Genomic DNA, 16084 nt, shown 5'->3' with positions numbered 1-16084 from the left:
CTCAGGCGATCTGCTCATCTCGGCCTCCCAAAGTCCTGGGATTACAGGCGTGAGCCACTGTGCCTGGACGATTTTTATATTTCATATACTTTCTGTATTGAAGGAATTTTTTTTTCACGGAACGCTTCATGCATTTACATGTCATCTTTGCACAGGGATCATGCTGATCTCTGTATCATTCCAATTTTAGTATATATGCTGCCATAGTGAGCATGATGGAATTTTTCACATATCAGGCAAAGAAACAAAGCTGTTTTCATTTTGGGCAAAAGAAAAACCCTTACACTTTTCATTAAATTTATTGCATAGTTAAGAAACCCCAGTGATGTGCATGGCAAAGTTAATCATTTTGATATGCTGACTTGCTGTGCAGGCTCTAAATTCATTTTGATGGTTAATTATCATCCTCAGGGGTTAAGAAATTCTAAAGATACATTTTAGTTCTAAGATGATCTTTCAATGGATCAACTAAAATGCAGAACTTAGATTAAAATGTGCCATAATGCCTATCAAAGAACCCTCTAAGGATTTATATAGGAAACCCCATATAAAATCATTTATATTGCCTTGAAAATTAGTAGTCATCTGGATTATTAGACTGAGAATGTAGAAAGTTAATATAGAGGAGAATGCTTGCTGCATTTTCCCAAAGAACTGTTATTTAAAAGATCTTTGCTTCTTTTTTTCTTCTCTAATAACTGCTCCCTCTGCCCGCTGACACCTTCCTCCTCCTCCTCCCCCGTGTCACCACATGGCCTCCATTTCTCACTGCTGTGCCTGCTCTTTTCTGAGCTCACACACCCCTACTTATTTACCCTTCAGTCTTCTTTGGGACTCTGGAATCTGGGCCAGGTGCCAACTGACATTGTATTTTTATCTCAAGAGTTACAAAGCCACTGGAATTGGGAATTCCACTAAAAACACTAGCAAATTATGAACTTGGTTGCTGCTGAGGAAAAGGGCATTCTTTGATTTTGAGTTTTTCTTCTAGACAGGGTCTTGCTCTGTCACCCAGGCTGGTGTACAGGGGTACAACCATGGCCCACTGCAGTCTTAACCTGCTGGGCTCTAGTGATCTTCCCACATCAGCCTCTGGAATAGCTGAGACTACAGATGTGTGCCACCATGCCCAGCTATTTTTTTTTTTTTAATTTTTCATAGAGGCAGAGTCTTACTATGTTGCCCAGGCTGGTCTCAAACTCCCGGACTCAAGTGATTCTCATGCCTTAGCCTCCCAAAGTGCTAGATTATAGGCATGAACCACCACACATGGCCGAATTTTGAAAATTTTTATGTATATCTTTTAGAGATGGGGACTTGCTCTGTTGCTCAGGGTGGAGCGCAGTGGTATGATCATAGCTCACTGCAGCGTCAGACTCTGGACTCAAGTGATCCTTCCGCTTCAGCCTCCCAAGTAGCTGGGATTACGGGCATGAGGCATTGCACTTGGCCTCCTTGCTTTAAAAAAGTGTTTTTATTGGGTAAAGTGCACATAATATGAAATTTACTATTTAACCATACATAAGTGGACAATTTAGCGCCACTAAGTAAATTCACAATATTGTGTGACCATCACCACTATCTATTTCCAGTACTTTTTCATCATCTCAAACAGAAACTCTGTACTCTTTACACACTGACTCCTCATTCCCTCTCCCTCTGGACTCTGGTAACCCCTATTCTGCTTTCTGTCACTAGAAATTTGCCTATTCTAGGCACCTATACATGTGGAATCGTATAATAGCTGTCTTTTTATGTCTGGCTTATTTGCTTAGCATGTTTTCAGGGTTTATGCATGTTGTAGCACGCATCAGAACGTGATTCCTTTTTAAGACTGAATAATATTCCACTGTGTGGATAGATCACATTTTATCCATTCATCTCTCGGTGCAGACTCTCTGCTTATCAAGCTCCTTTTCTTCTTTCAAGTTTCAGCTTAAATGTCACCTCTGACATTATTCTCTTTCTTAGTACCTGATAAGTAAGTTTATTATTTCTGCTTGATTTCATGACTTTCATTAGTCTCCCCTACTGGACTGTAAATCTGGGAGCTCAGCGACCGTATAGCCTTCTTTAGCAGGATCTCACCAGCACCTGACACAGTGCCTGGCATAGCCAAGGCCTGTGGAAGCACCTGGAGGTCCCCTCAAAAGGCACCGCAGACGATGGCAGGCATTGTGGAATGGGCTCCTGAATTGCCCCCCAGCTTATCGTGTGGCTGAGCCTTGTAGAAACTCTTGCTCTCTTTTTGTTTTTTTGACCCCAGCTTTATGTCTTTTCCCAGTTCCGCACCTCCTTGCTTTGTCTTCTAGACCTTCATGCTTGCTTCTCTCTTGGCATGACATCTCTGGGCTTTGACAAAGCAGAAACAGAGGCCTTGGGCTGACCCCTGGTTTTCCCCATATCTCTGGGGTGGGTGGCCCAGCATGATAGGCTTATTGCAGAGGCAGAGTTTCTCCTTTGAGTTGGTCAACAGAGTGCGACATGGTTTCCAAAGTCCAATAACAGCAGAGCCTGATTCTCTAGAGGTGACCAGCACTTTAAGGTGTATAGATTGGTATTATTTAAGGTTAATAGATTGGTATTATTTCCCATTTCACAGAGGAGTTTAAGGACCAGGGTAAGGAAGTGACTTACTGTATGTCATGAGCTGTGCACCAAGATGAGAGCCCAATGCACTTTTGTAGAAGGCAGCCCCAGTCAGTGTGCCCTGGAGATGGGAGGTGATGATGAAAAACCTGAAGGGCCCTAGGAGAGGGATGCCGAGACCAGCACACCTGCATGCACAGTGTGGTATAGGACCCAGCCGGAAGGGTATTCATTGTTGCCGAGTCAACTCTTCATCTTTTGAGATTTTTATTAGAAGAGACTGATTTATCTCTACAAAGATGGAGAGTCTGAAAAACCTTCCACATTAATTGTACCACAGTTGAGTGCATTCAAATGAAGAGTGGCAGATAAGTTTCATTGCACGACTGCCTGGATTTTTAGTGCTGGTGTGGAAAGGATCCTGAGGCCACATCCAGACTCAGCACAGACGAATGCTGTGATTAACTAACAATGCCACCATGGGTGAGGGAGGAGCGAGTGGGAGCACATTTACCTTGTGTATATCATCTGTATTCCAGGTGATAGGATGTTTGTTCATTTGAAATTATTTTATGGACTGGGTATTGTGGCTCATACCTATAATCCTAGCACTTCGGGAGGCCAAGGAGGGAAGATTGCTTGAGGCCAGGAGTTCAAGACCACCCTGGAAAACATAGTGAGATCTTATCTCTACAAAAAATAAAAAATTGTCTGGGTGTGACGGTATGCATTTGTAGTCCCAGCTGCTTGGGAGGCTAAGGTGGGGGGATCACTTGAGCCCAGGAGTTCCAGGTTACAGTGAGCTGTGATCATGCCACTGCACTCCATCCTGGGCAACAGGGGAACACTGTCTCTAATTTTTTTTTAATTAAATGAATAAAAATAATAAAATTAAATACATTTTCTGGAACCTCACGATATACTTGATCTTTTAACACATTTTTAAAAACCATTGACTTACCTGTTGCATGCAGCAGCTCTGCTGGGTCACACTTTTGCCAAGTAAATGCCATTAAAATATGTCTCCATATTTTAAATGGTTGAAGTCATTTGAATGTGCAAAATGAGTGATGACATTGGTTATAAGGCTGCCAATAGAGTGGGGATGACACATGAGCCTATGGCTCAGAAAGATCTGTGTGAGTTTTGTCTGGGGCACTAACTAGTTGTGCAGCCACTTCTGGACCTCTCTAAACTCCAGTTTCCTTTTGTAGAAGGGAATAAAATGGGGTTCATCCCTTAAGAGTTATTGTGAAGATTTAATGGATAATGAATAAAGCCCCTTGTCTCTATGGCTAAGGCAGAATAGGTATGGATCGATGTTACTGTCATGAACAGTGGGCCATTTTCTACTGAGGAGTGGCAGGTTTCCTTATCAAAAATGTAAGATCTTTCTGAAACTTCCTACTATAAAATGATAAGGTCTGAAGTTCTTCAGTTTTTACTTTCAATTTATTTGTTTTCCATTCAGACATTCTATTTACAACTAGAACATTAACATGAAGAGTTTGCATGTTATCCTTTGAGAAAAAGACATATTCATAGGCAGTTCATAGCATTGACAAACATTATTGTCACCTCTGCAAATGGAAGATCATTATAAGAGATACGCTAAGCCCTTTTTTCTCCTAACACTCATGCTTTTATGTACCCTACCACCTCCTCAGTAGTTCTGAAGTGTTTAGATTCCAGTTGTTCCCATACTAGACACTATTTATTGATGATAAGTGTGATGTGAAAAGGAAAATTTTCTTTTTCCTGTAAATGAGCTTCCTCTATGAATATGATCTGAAGAAAATACCTTGTTAGTCAAGGCTAACAAAGTTCATGGAAGAATTTAGAATACAAAATGCATCAAAAAGTAATTTTTTTCTTTCTATTGCCTTAAGAGCCAGTAGACTTTTGGGTGCTAATGAGCTCATTAGCAATTAATAAACCACTCTTGAGAATATGCTTCACGGCAAACTATAACCCTCTTATTTTTTTTTAATGCTTGCAGTAACATTTTATTTTCTTTTTCTTTTTTTTTTTTTTGAGACACAGTTCGCTCTTGTCACCCAGGCTAAAGTGCAATGGCACAATCTCAACTCACTGCAACCTCTGCCTCTCGGGTTCAAGTGATTCTCCTGCCTCAGATTCCTGAGTAGTTGGGACCACAGGCGCCTGACTCCATGTCTGGCTAAGTTTTGTATTTTTTGTAGAGATAGGATTTCACCGTGTTGGCAGGGCTGGTCTTGAATTCCTGGCCTCAGATGATCCTCCTGCCTCGGCCTCCCAAAGTGCTGGGATTACATGGATGAGCCACTGTGCCTGGCCACATTTTAAAAAAATAATAATTTCAGCTTCTATTTTAGGTTCAGGGGAACATGTGCAAGTTTGTTACGAGGGTATATTACGTGATGCTGAGATATGAATGATCCTGTCACCTATGTAGTGAACATGGTACCCAACAGTGAGTGTGTCGACCCTCTTCCTCCAGTCTCCCTCTATTAGTCCCCTGTATCTATTGCTCTCATCTTTATGTCTATGAGTACCCAATGTTTAGCTCCTACTTATATGTGAGAACATGTGATATTTGATTGTCTGTTCCTGCATTAATATGCTTAGGATATTAGAAATTTCTATTCCTGCATTAATATGCTTAGGATATTAGAAGTGGCCTCCAGCTGCATCCATGTTGCTGCAAAGGACATGATTTTATTCTTTTTTACGGTTGTGCAGTATTCCATGGTGTACATGTACCACATTTTCTTTATCCAATCCACTATTGATGGGCACCTAGGTTAATTCCATGTCTTTGCTTTTGTGAATAGTGCAGCGATGAACATACAAGTGCATGTGTCCTTTTGATTGAACGATTTATTTTCTTTTGGATGTATATCCATCCAGTAACGGATTGCTGGGTTGAATGGTAGTTCTGTTTTAAGCTCTTTGAGAAATTTCCGAATTACTTTCCATAGTGGCTGAATTAATTTACATTCCCACCAATAGTGTATAAACATTCCCTTTTCTCTGTAGCCTTACCAGCATCTGTTGTTTTTTGACTTTTTAATAATAGCCATTCTGTCAGGTATTAGATGGAATCTCATTGTGGTTTTGATGTGCATTTCTCTGATGATTAGTGATGTGGAGCATTTTTTCATGTTTCTTGACCACTTGTGTGTCTTCTTTTGAGACATGTCTGTTTATGTGTTTTGCCCACTTTTTAATGGAGTTATTTGTTGTTTGCTTGTTTAATTGTTTAAGTTCCTTATAGATTTTGACTATTAGACCTTTGTCAGATGCACAGGTTGTGAATATTTTATACCATTTTGTAAGTTATCGATTTCCTCTGTTATAGATTCTTTTGCTGTACAGAAGCTCCTTAATCAGGTCCCACTTGTCAACTTTTGTTTTATTTGCAATTGCTATTAAGGACTTAATAGTAAATTATTTCCCAAGGCTGATGTCCAGAATGGTGTTTTGTAGATTTTCTTCTAGCATTCTTACAGTTTATGGTCTTATATTTAAGTCTTTAATCCATCTTGAATTAATTTTCATATGTGGCAAAAGGTAGGGGTCCAGTTTCATTCTTCTGCATATGACTAGCCAGCTATCCCAGCACCATTTATTGCATAGGGAGTCCTTTCCCCATTGCTTGTTATTGTTGATTTCTTTGTGGAAGATCAAATGACTAATCAGGCACGTGGCTTCATTTCTGGGTTCTCTATTCTGTCCCATTGACCTATTGGTCTATAGGTCTGTTTTTGTAACAGTACCATGCTGTTTTGGTTACTGTAGCCTTGTAGTATAGTTTGAAGTCCAGTAATATAATGCCCCTGGCTTTTTTTTTTTTTTTTCAGACATGAGGTCTCACTTGTGTTGCCCAGGGTGGAGTGTGGTGGTGCAGTCATGGCTCACTGCAGCCTCAAATTCTTGGACTTAAGGGATCTTCCTGCCTCAGTCTCCTGAATAGCTGGGACAACAGGCGTTGGTCACCATGCCTGGCTAATTAAAACAATTTTTTATTTTCTTTTTGGTAGAAACAGGGTCTTAACATGTTGCCCAGGCTGGTCTTGAACTGCTAGGCTTAAGTAATCCTTGTGCCTTGGCCTTCCCAAGTGCTAGCATTACAGGAGTGAGCCACCACGCCCACCCTTGTTCTTTCTGCTGTATAACATTTTCTAAGTTCAACCTGTTAGATATTGAGACATTAGATTCCAATTCCTACCATGAATGATATTTGTAATTCAGTGTCCAAGGGATCCTGGAATGAGGGTCTAACTACAATAGGCATTCGTGGTAATATGCAGACATGCTGCAAGATGCATGAAACTTGAAGGTTAATCATGTTCCATCAATTCCTTAGGCCATGTTACTTATACAGGAACATCACAATGACTAATCTTCAAAATAATGTTTGTAATTCAAAGGACTGTAGGGGATATTTAAAAATACAGGGTCTATGCACAGCCCAGAAAGAGCCTACCATTTAGTGCGGGAGAAAACACTATAATAGATGAAACAAATGAAGTAAGTATAGGTGACTTGCTGAATTATCTAATTTGAAACATAAGCATAGCGCAGACCCTGGTGTTAATCTGTCTGGACTGTTTAGGCCCTTACAACCTACCACGTTCTACTAATTTCTAGGTGATGTGTTAGCCTTCTGATTTGATTCTAAGGCACGCTAGAGACATTTCTATTATTGTTGGATAAAGATGAAAACTGACTTGAATGTGATTTTCTTCAGTTTTTCACACTTGCTTCTGCTCTTTTGCAAAGCTTTACATGTAGCACTTATTTTTCTGAGAAGATTTTCTTTTGGGGTCAGTCTTAACAAGTGGAATAGGTCTATCTAATTCCCCTGGCAGTTGGCAAAATGTCTGCCTCAATTTACAGGCATTGTTGGTCACCTTTTTTCTTTCTCAGCTTGTTATTTATTGATCTCTAAAGAGCCTTAGATGGAGCCTTTATATTAGTAGATTCTTTCTGTCATCAATCTATGTTATTGTGCTGATGTGTATAATAAACGGCAGCCAATATGGGTGACATTTGTGATACAGTCTCTTTTTGATTAGATGCCATAAGTTGCCTGTACCTTTCATCAAACAAATTTCCTTCTGGAATATTTCCTTGGTAGAATATGAAAGCTAGCACTGTGGATAAACACTTTTATCTTCAAGATATGAGATATAAGTTATATTATAAATTTGGTCCTTGAAACCAGCACAACGCATTCTCCCCCACTCCTCTGGGAGTCCTATTTTGAAGCTGATTATTTGAATAAAATCACAGACAGTGGGAGAGTAAGGAAAAATTCCCAGCCATGCTCATAATTAGTTGACTGTATTTCTGATGCAGATGCAAACGTTGTTACTTAATAACGTAATTAGCCACAGAAACATGTGCTTTAATGAATGCCCCTATGCATATGCAATGCAAATTTGTGCTGCTTATTTTTTTCCTTCCTGGGGGTATAGACTGCTTTTAAATGTTTATTTTATTGTGATAGTAAGAGTTTTGCGGGGGGTTTCATGTATTAAAAAGGATTATATTTTTATTTCCCACCGTGGCCTCTGTTGGATTGATTTTTTGAGTATTTCTTAGTAGGAACTACCTACTTTCTTTCTTTTTTTCTTTCTTTTTTGGGGATGGAGTCTTGCTATTGTCACCCAGGCTGGAGTGTAGTAGCATGATCTCGGCTCACTGTAACCTCTGCCTCCTGGGTTCAAGCAGTTCTCCTTCCTCAGCCTCCTGAGTAGCTGGGATTACAGGTGCCCACTACCACGCCTAGCTAATTTTTTGTATTTTTAGTAGAGATGGGGTTTCACCGTATTCACCAGGATGGTCTCGATCTCCTGACCTCGTGATCCACCCGCCTCAGCCTCCCAAAATGTTGGGATTACAGGTGTGAGCCACTGTGCCCAGTTGGAACTACCTACTTTCTTGGATGCCATTTGATCTGAGCCGAAGTGGCAGTAGCTGGGAATATCTGTGACGGACGGGGTCATGTTCTAGGCAAGCCCCAGGCCAGACTCTAATATCATACATAGGGTTAAACATCAGGCCAAGAGGTTTCAGGAAGTCACAGAGCTACAGAGAGACATCTTTTTTCAGCAGCTCTCTTGCTCTGGGAAAGTTCTTGGAAACAAGATTGGGCAGGAAGCGTTGTCACAGAACCCTTCCAGACTGACTTGGATGCTTATTCAGGCAACTTTTTCTCCTTAGGTTTTAGCTAACCTGTAAGGTTATAGAACCGAGTAAGGGCCTAGGTGGAGCCTCTCATGGTGAAGCTGCCCAAATTTAATAGACCTGGACTTTGGGCTCATACAAACCACAGTTTGAATATCGGCTCTTTTACTAGTGGTATGACTTTTGAATGTGACTTAAGCTCTTAGAGCCTCTGTCTTCCTATCTGTAAACTATATGAGAAAAACCCATCTACCTTGTAGGATTTTCCTTTAAAAAAATTTTTTTGTTGTTTTTTTGGGGGACAGGGTCTCTGTCATCTAGGTTGGAGTGCAGTATTGTGATCTTGGCTCACAGCAGCTTCTACCTCCTGGGCTCAAGTGATTCTCCCACTTCATCCTCCCAAGCAGCTGGGACTACAGGCATGAGCCACCAATGCCTGGCTAGTTATTGTATTTTTTTGCAGAGATGGGATTTTGCCATGTTGCCCAGGCTGGTCTTGAACTCCTGAGTTCAAAGTGATCTGCCCTCCTCATCTTCCCAAAGTGCTGGGATTACAGGCATGAGCCACGTCACCTGACCACCTTGTAGGATTTTCTGTAGGAACAAAGAAGGTAGTATATATCTAGTAGACTACCTTGTGTTGGGTAGTATTTCTATGAATGCTATTATTATTACTGCCTCCCTCCCTCCCTTCCTTCCTTCTTTCCTTCCTCCCCTTTCCTTTCTTTTCCTTCCTTCCTTCCTTCTTCCTTTCTTTTCCTTTCTTTCATAGTTGTGATGGAGTCTCAATCTATTGCCCAAGCTGGAGTGCAGTGTTGCAATCTTGGCCTACTGTAAACTCTGCCTTCCAGGTTCAAGCAATCCTCCTGCCTCAGCCTCCCAGGTAGCTGGGATTATAAGCATGCATCACCACACCTGACAGATTTTTGTATTTTTAGTAGAGACAGGGTTTCAGAATGTTTGCCAGGTTGGTCTTGAACTCCTGGGCTGAAGCAATTCTCTTGTCTTGGCCTCCCAAAGTGTTGAGATTACAGGCATGAGCTACCACGCCCAGCTGAATGCTATTATTATTCAAATTATTGAGACCTGAACAGGTTTCTTACAATTCCCTAGCACAAGATTGATACTGGATTTTGGGGGCTTTTTCTCAGCTCTCATTACTTGGTGTCTGGTACATGCGAATTACCTGTGTTGGATAATAAATATAGAACTAATGTCTGTCCTGTTATTTGGACTTAGGATCTACTGATGTCTGGTTTCTTCCTGAGGGGCTGTTGGCACATCATAGCAGCATTTACTGCATCTTGAACTGAGATAAAGTAGTAGCAAGCTATCAGTGAACAACTGTATAAAACATACAGTTCTAAGTGGGCCTCGTGGAGGTACAAGAATTATAGGACAAAGACTCTGTCCTTGAGGAACTGTCCTTATATTTGGGAAGACATGTATTCATAAAAAGACACAAATCTGAAAGGCAGGAAATAAAGGTCATATGGACGGTATAGATAATACTAGTATAAGAATAGATAATACTCAGCTGAGTGGTGGCTCACGCCTATAATCCCAGCACTTTGGGAGGGCGAGGTGGGCAGATTTCATGAGCTCAGGAGTTTGAGCAGCCTGGGTAACATGGAAAAACCCCATATTTACAAAAAATACAAAAATTATCCATGTGTGATGGTACAGGTGTGAAGTCCCAGCTACTTGGGAGGCTGAGCTGGGAGGATCACTTGAGCCCAGGAGGTCGAAGCTGTGGTGAGCTGTGATTGTGCCACTGCACTCCAGCCTTGGCAACAGGAGTAAGACCCTGTCTCAAAACAAAAAAACCTGGAACAACAGAAAGAATAGATAACACTGTATACTTCTTAAATCTCTAAGTGTAGGTAATAGTCTTGATTCCACCTCCCTTTTCCCCTTTTCACCTCACATCCAATATATCACCAAGAACATTCAGTTCTGCTTCCAGAATGCATCGCAAAGCCATCTCTTCTTTCCATTTCCGCCCCCTCTGAAGTCCATCCAAGAGCTCGTCATCTCTCTGTTGGACTACTGCTGTAGACCCTGGCTGATGTTTCCTTTATTCCTATTCTTCTCCCAACCGTCCTCTACCTAACAGCTGATGCGGTCTTTTAAAAACCTAAATCAGATTCTTCATTCCCTTACTTAAAACCCAACAAGAGCTTCAGTTGCTTTTAAAATAAAGCCCAAGATTTATAAGGCCGTCTGTGGTTCGGCTCTGCTTTTTTCTGCACCTTCATCTCATGCCAGCCTCCCTCTCACTAACTATGCTTCAGCCATGCAGGTGGCTTTTCCTGTTTTGGAACCCACCGAGAGCTTTCTTACCTCAGGGTCTTTGCATTGGTTCTTTCATTTGATTGAAATAATTCTTCCTCTAGTCCCAAACATGGCTTGCTCATTCTCATCCTTCAGGTCCTATTGTATGTGTTATTTCTTCAGAGAGATCAAATCATTCTGACTACTCTATTTAAAAAGTTTTTCTGGGAGGACCGCTTGAGGTCAGGAGTTTGAGACCAGCCAGACCAACAGGATGAAATCCTGACTCTACTAAAAATGCAAAATAAGCTGGGCATGGTGGCAGGTGCCTGTAATCCTAGCTACTCAGGAGGCTGAGGCAGGAGAATTGCTTGAACCTGGGAGACGGAGATTGCAGTGAGCCGAGATTGCATCACTGCACTCCAGTCTGGGCAACGAGTGAGACTTCATTCAAAATTAAAATAAAATAAAATAAAATAAAATAAAATAAAATAAAATAAAATAAAGTAAAATAAAATAAATTGAAGGCCGGGCATGGTGGCTCATGCCTGTAATCCTGGCACTTTGGGAGGCCAAGGCAGGCAGATCAGTTGAACTCAGGAGTTCAAGACCAGCCTGGGCAACATGGCAAAAACCCATCTCTACTAAAAATACAAAAAATTAGCTGGGTGTAGTGGTGCATGCCTGTAGTCCCAGCTGCTTGGGAGGCTGAGGCACAAGAATTGCTTGAACCCGGGAGACGAAGGTTGCAATGAGCCGAGATTGTGCCACTGCACTCCAGCTTAGGAGACAGAGTGACACTCTGTCTCAAACAAACAAACAAACAAAACACATAACACAACTGCCCCCCCAACTGCCATGCAAAAAAAAAAAAAAAAAAAAAAAGGGTTTTCAAAGCTGAGGCCAGTAGGATCACTTGAGTCCAAGAGTATGAGACCAGCATGGGCAACAGAGAGAGACCCTGTCTCTACAAAAAACCTGATAAATTAGCTGGGCATGGTGGTACATGCCTGTGGTCCTAGCTCCTCAGGAGGCAGAGGTGGGCGGATGCTTGAGCCTTGGAGGTCAAGGCTGTGATGGCTATGATGGCACCACTGCACACCAGCCTGGGCAATAGAGTGAGATCACCTCAACAACAACAACGACAGTTTTCTCCGTTCTATCACTTAATAATAAACGTTATTATTATTCCTACATAACATTTACCACTATCACAGTTATGTGTTGACTTATTTTTATTTTTTGTCTATTGACTGTCCCTAAGCTCCATGAGGGCAGAAATCTTACCCATTTTGTTCACTGTTATAGTAACTAGCATTCAATAAATATAGGAATAAATAAACAAATGAACATGGATCATAACAGTTCAGAGGAAGACAGGATTCCTCCTCTGTTAGTCAGTTCAGGCACTGGGAAGGACTTTGCTCAGTGTGAGGGAGACAGAGTGTACCTGGAGAAGAAGGTGTAAATGCAAAAGCAGAGGAGAGTAAGCTGAGATGGGATGTGCAGGGACTGTAGAATTGCAGAGTTGGAACAGCTTTTTTTTCTTTTTTCAGATGGAGTCTCACTCTGTTGCTGAGGCTGGAGTGCAGTGGCATGATCTCAGCTCACTGCAACCTCTGCCTCCTGGGTTCAAGTGATTCTCGTGCCTCAGTCTCCTGAGTAACTGGGATTACAGGCGCATGCCACCACGTCCAGTTAATTTTTGTATTTTTAGTAGACAGGGTTTCTCCATGTTAATCAGGCTGGTCTTGAACTCCCAGTCTCAAGTGATCTGACTGTCTTGGCTTCCCAAAGTGCTGGGATTACAGGTGTGAGCCACTGCGCCTGGCCAACTTTCAAGAAGAAGTGGGTGTAGGGAAAGGAATACGGCTGACATGCCTTCAACTCCTTGCCTTCCTGTAATTGCCTGTGTAACTTTGGATGTATCATTTAATTTTGAGTTGTCTTCACCTGTACAGTGTGGAAAATAATCCTTAACATGGACGGTTATTGTGAATAGTAACACTTTATACTTAGGATCCTATTGGAATGCATGTGATGACAAATGGTAGCCATTTGCACCAGGATTTCATTCAGATTCTCAGCTGAGGGAGTGCACCGAAATCAAACTTGGAGCTTTGTAGAAACATGGATATCAAGAACCCAGTGCAGTACTACTGAATCAGAAGAGTTAACTGTGGGTGGGGGTTTAAAAATCTGATTTAGGGTTTTAAAAGACCACATCCAGCACATGCATTTTTCTAAAGTTTCCCAGGGGATTCAGATGTATAGCTGTTAGAACCGTGCATTTAATCCAAGCCATGCCGGAATCCTCTCCAAATATCTCTTGCTGAGGGATTGTCCAACTTGAATAGCTCTGTTAATGGGGAGCTCACAGAGCCACAGATCCAGGCTGCTTCCCAATGGGGCATCCACCTGAGCCTTTGAGACTTAATCCCTAGAGAACAAGTTTTTCATTTCTTATCAATTGGGTGATATTTGGTAGTAATTAAAAAAAAAATCTTGCCGGGCGCGGTGGCTCAAGCCTGTAATCCCAGCACTGTGGGAGGCCGAGGCGGGTGGATCATGAGGTCAAGAGATCGAGACCATCCTGGTCAACATGGTGAAACCCTGTCTCTACTAAAACTACAAAAAATTAGCTGGGCATGGTGGTGCGTGCCTGTAATCCCAGCTACTCAGGAGGCTGAGGCAGGAGAATTGCCTGAACCCAGGAGGCGGAGGTTGCTGTGAGCCGAGATGGCGCCATTGCACTCCAGCCTGGGTAACATGAGTGAAACTCTGTCTCAAAAAAAAAAAAAAAATCTTGCAGTCCCAACTAAAGTCATCATGCCTTCCAGTATTCTTGGTCACATCCAAGATGGAAGCCAATCTAGCTATCTTTTGTACTTTCATCCCTCTTGTATTTGTGCTTCTTCTCTAATCCAATGATTTGTTGCTGGGTTCCCTCCCAGACTTCTCCACTGAGCACTTTAACCTTCTACCTTCAGTGTACATGAACCTATACCTCCAACCTCTTTAGTGATTTTCCCTCTACTTCCTGCTGTAACTGAACTCTGTCTTAAATTAGAAGATGTTTCAGATGTCAACAATGACTAGGCAGTCTTATGAAACATTAACCATCTGTTTGGTTGGTTTCTTGTGTACACACAAATATATTCATTCTTGGAATGTCTGGGGCCATTAAACATGTCTAAAGGTTTGATGCTGGGAAAACATGATGAGGGCCAAGGGGTCTTGTGTCTGGTGACTATGCATGAAAAGTGAACAAAGCTTTGTGGGAAAATGTGGGACGTGAGAGGTAGACAGGATTGGAAATTAGATGAGATCCTGCTCTGGGAAGTCTTCCTCCTGGAAATAACTCTGGAGTCCTGCAACAGATCAAGCATCCATAATAAGATGGAAAAGAGTGCAATTCCATTAAATCCACGCATTCTGTATCTGAGGCTCATTTAAAAGAAGCCATCTATTTCTAAGGCCAAGGATGGTTGATGGGGATATGGGAACAGGTTATATAATTTTCTCTAGTTTGAATGCTGTTATTTCAATAAAAGGACTTCTGTTTAAAAAGCCTCGTTGTCAGAAGGGCTTAATTGTCTTGGCTTTCTACAGATTGGGGAGAAAATTAAAAATCAGAATGAATGCCATAAGCTTTTTTCTTTTTTTCTCTCACCATGGCAGAACAGATTTTTTTTTTCTTTCTGTATTTTGGTGTAACTTGGACTATTGGTTACATTAGAAATTATTATAACCATCTTATTACATATTTATTATACTTTATTGAATAACATTGTATCCATGAGTGCTATTGTATAACATGAAACACTGGTATGCTTTACGTCTTCCTATCAACTCACTGCTCTGGTTTTATTGAAATAATTTGAAATTTTATTTTTATTATTCCTTTACATTGTTCAGCTTTTAGTTCTAGAATCCTTTACTAATAGTTATATCAAGCTCTGCAATCACGTTTAAATGATTATGGAAACTTATCCGTACAGCTTGCTGATTTCATTGCTCCTTGGTATTTTTTTCTAAAACCTGTCCACCCTGCACACTTATTCTTACAATATTTGTTCTGATTCATCTTTTTGATTTTTTTCACCAGGAAAGATACACAGATAGATTTTTTAAAAATTCTAAAATATCTGAAAATATCTTTCTTGGGCTCTTAAGTGAAGTATAGTTTGGCTGGGTCTGGAATGGTCATGTCATAATCTTTTACCTTTAGATAGTTCTTCATAAATATTTAATTGTCTTTTAGTAGTCAGAGTTTAGAAAAAAAATTTCCTATCAATTTTGTAATTCTGGGTTTGTCTCCTTCTATGCAACTGATTTTTTTTCTTTGAAAGGTGCATATAAGTTGAATCTTTAGGAGATAAATACTTTCTCCATTAATTTGCTTTAAAAAGTTCAGACATTTTGAATGTAGTCTATTTAACAATCAGTTGGCGATAATTGCTACAGTTGCATTAGCATCTATTCTGGGGTTGATAAGCTGAAGATACATAGTAAAAGGTACCAGAGAACTGTAGCATTTGAAAGAACCCTAAGATATATTACTTCGTAGACCAAGGAATTTTTTTTTTTTTTTTTTTTTTTTTTGTGGTAGAGTTTTGCTCTTGTTGCCCAGGCTGGAGTGCAATGGCAAGATTTTGGCTCACCGCAACCTCCGCCTCCTGGGTTCAAGCAATTCTGGCTCAGCCTCCCAAGTAGCTGGGCTTACAGGCATGGGCCACCATGCCTGGCTAATTTTGTATTTTTAGTAAAGATGGGGTTTCTCCATGTTGGTCAGGTTGATCTCGAACTCCCAGCCACAGTTGATCTGCCCACCTCGGCCTCCCAAAGTGCTGGGATTACAGGCATGAGCCACTGCACCCAGACTGGAATTCTTCATAAGTAAATAATCTCATAATTTGACCATTCTCTATGTGTGCATGTTTGGAAATTTTATTAAATTCAGACATACCTACATTGGATTATTTGATGGGATTAGTGTTTTCTCTTCTCGTTTGAGTAGCCTCTATCACTATTAAATATTTATTTT

At 41.0% G+C, this 16084-nt stretch overlaps 1 protein-coding gene and 1 non-coding gene across 9 annotated transcripts in view; one reads left to right on the top strand and one right to left on the bottom strand.

Moving 5' to 3' along the window:
* SUSD1 (sushi domain containing 1) overlaps positions 1 to 16084 on the top strand; it is a 140193-nt gene that overhangs the window by 35227 nt on the left and 88882 nt on the right. The gene's annotated exons all lie outside the window — the stretch shown is intronic.
* Positions 111 to 214, bottom strand: LOC116524948. Its single transcript, XR_004257545.1, has one exon. It is a non-coding gene; the product is annotated as a U6 spliceosomal RNA (small nuclear RNA).

The sequence above is a fragment of the Sapajus apella genome, unplaced genomic scaffold, assembly GCF_009761245.1.
Source record: "Sapajus apella isolate SASKATOON/1434 unplaced genomic scaffold, GSC_monkey_1.0 scaffold46, whole genome shotgun sequence".
NCBI lineage: Eukaryota > Metazoa > Chordata > Mammalia > Primates > Cebidae > Sapajus > Sapajus apella.
The sequence above is the reverse complement of the archived record's forward strand: the minus strand, read 5'-3'. Positions and strand labels throughout refer to the sequence as shown.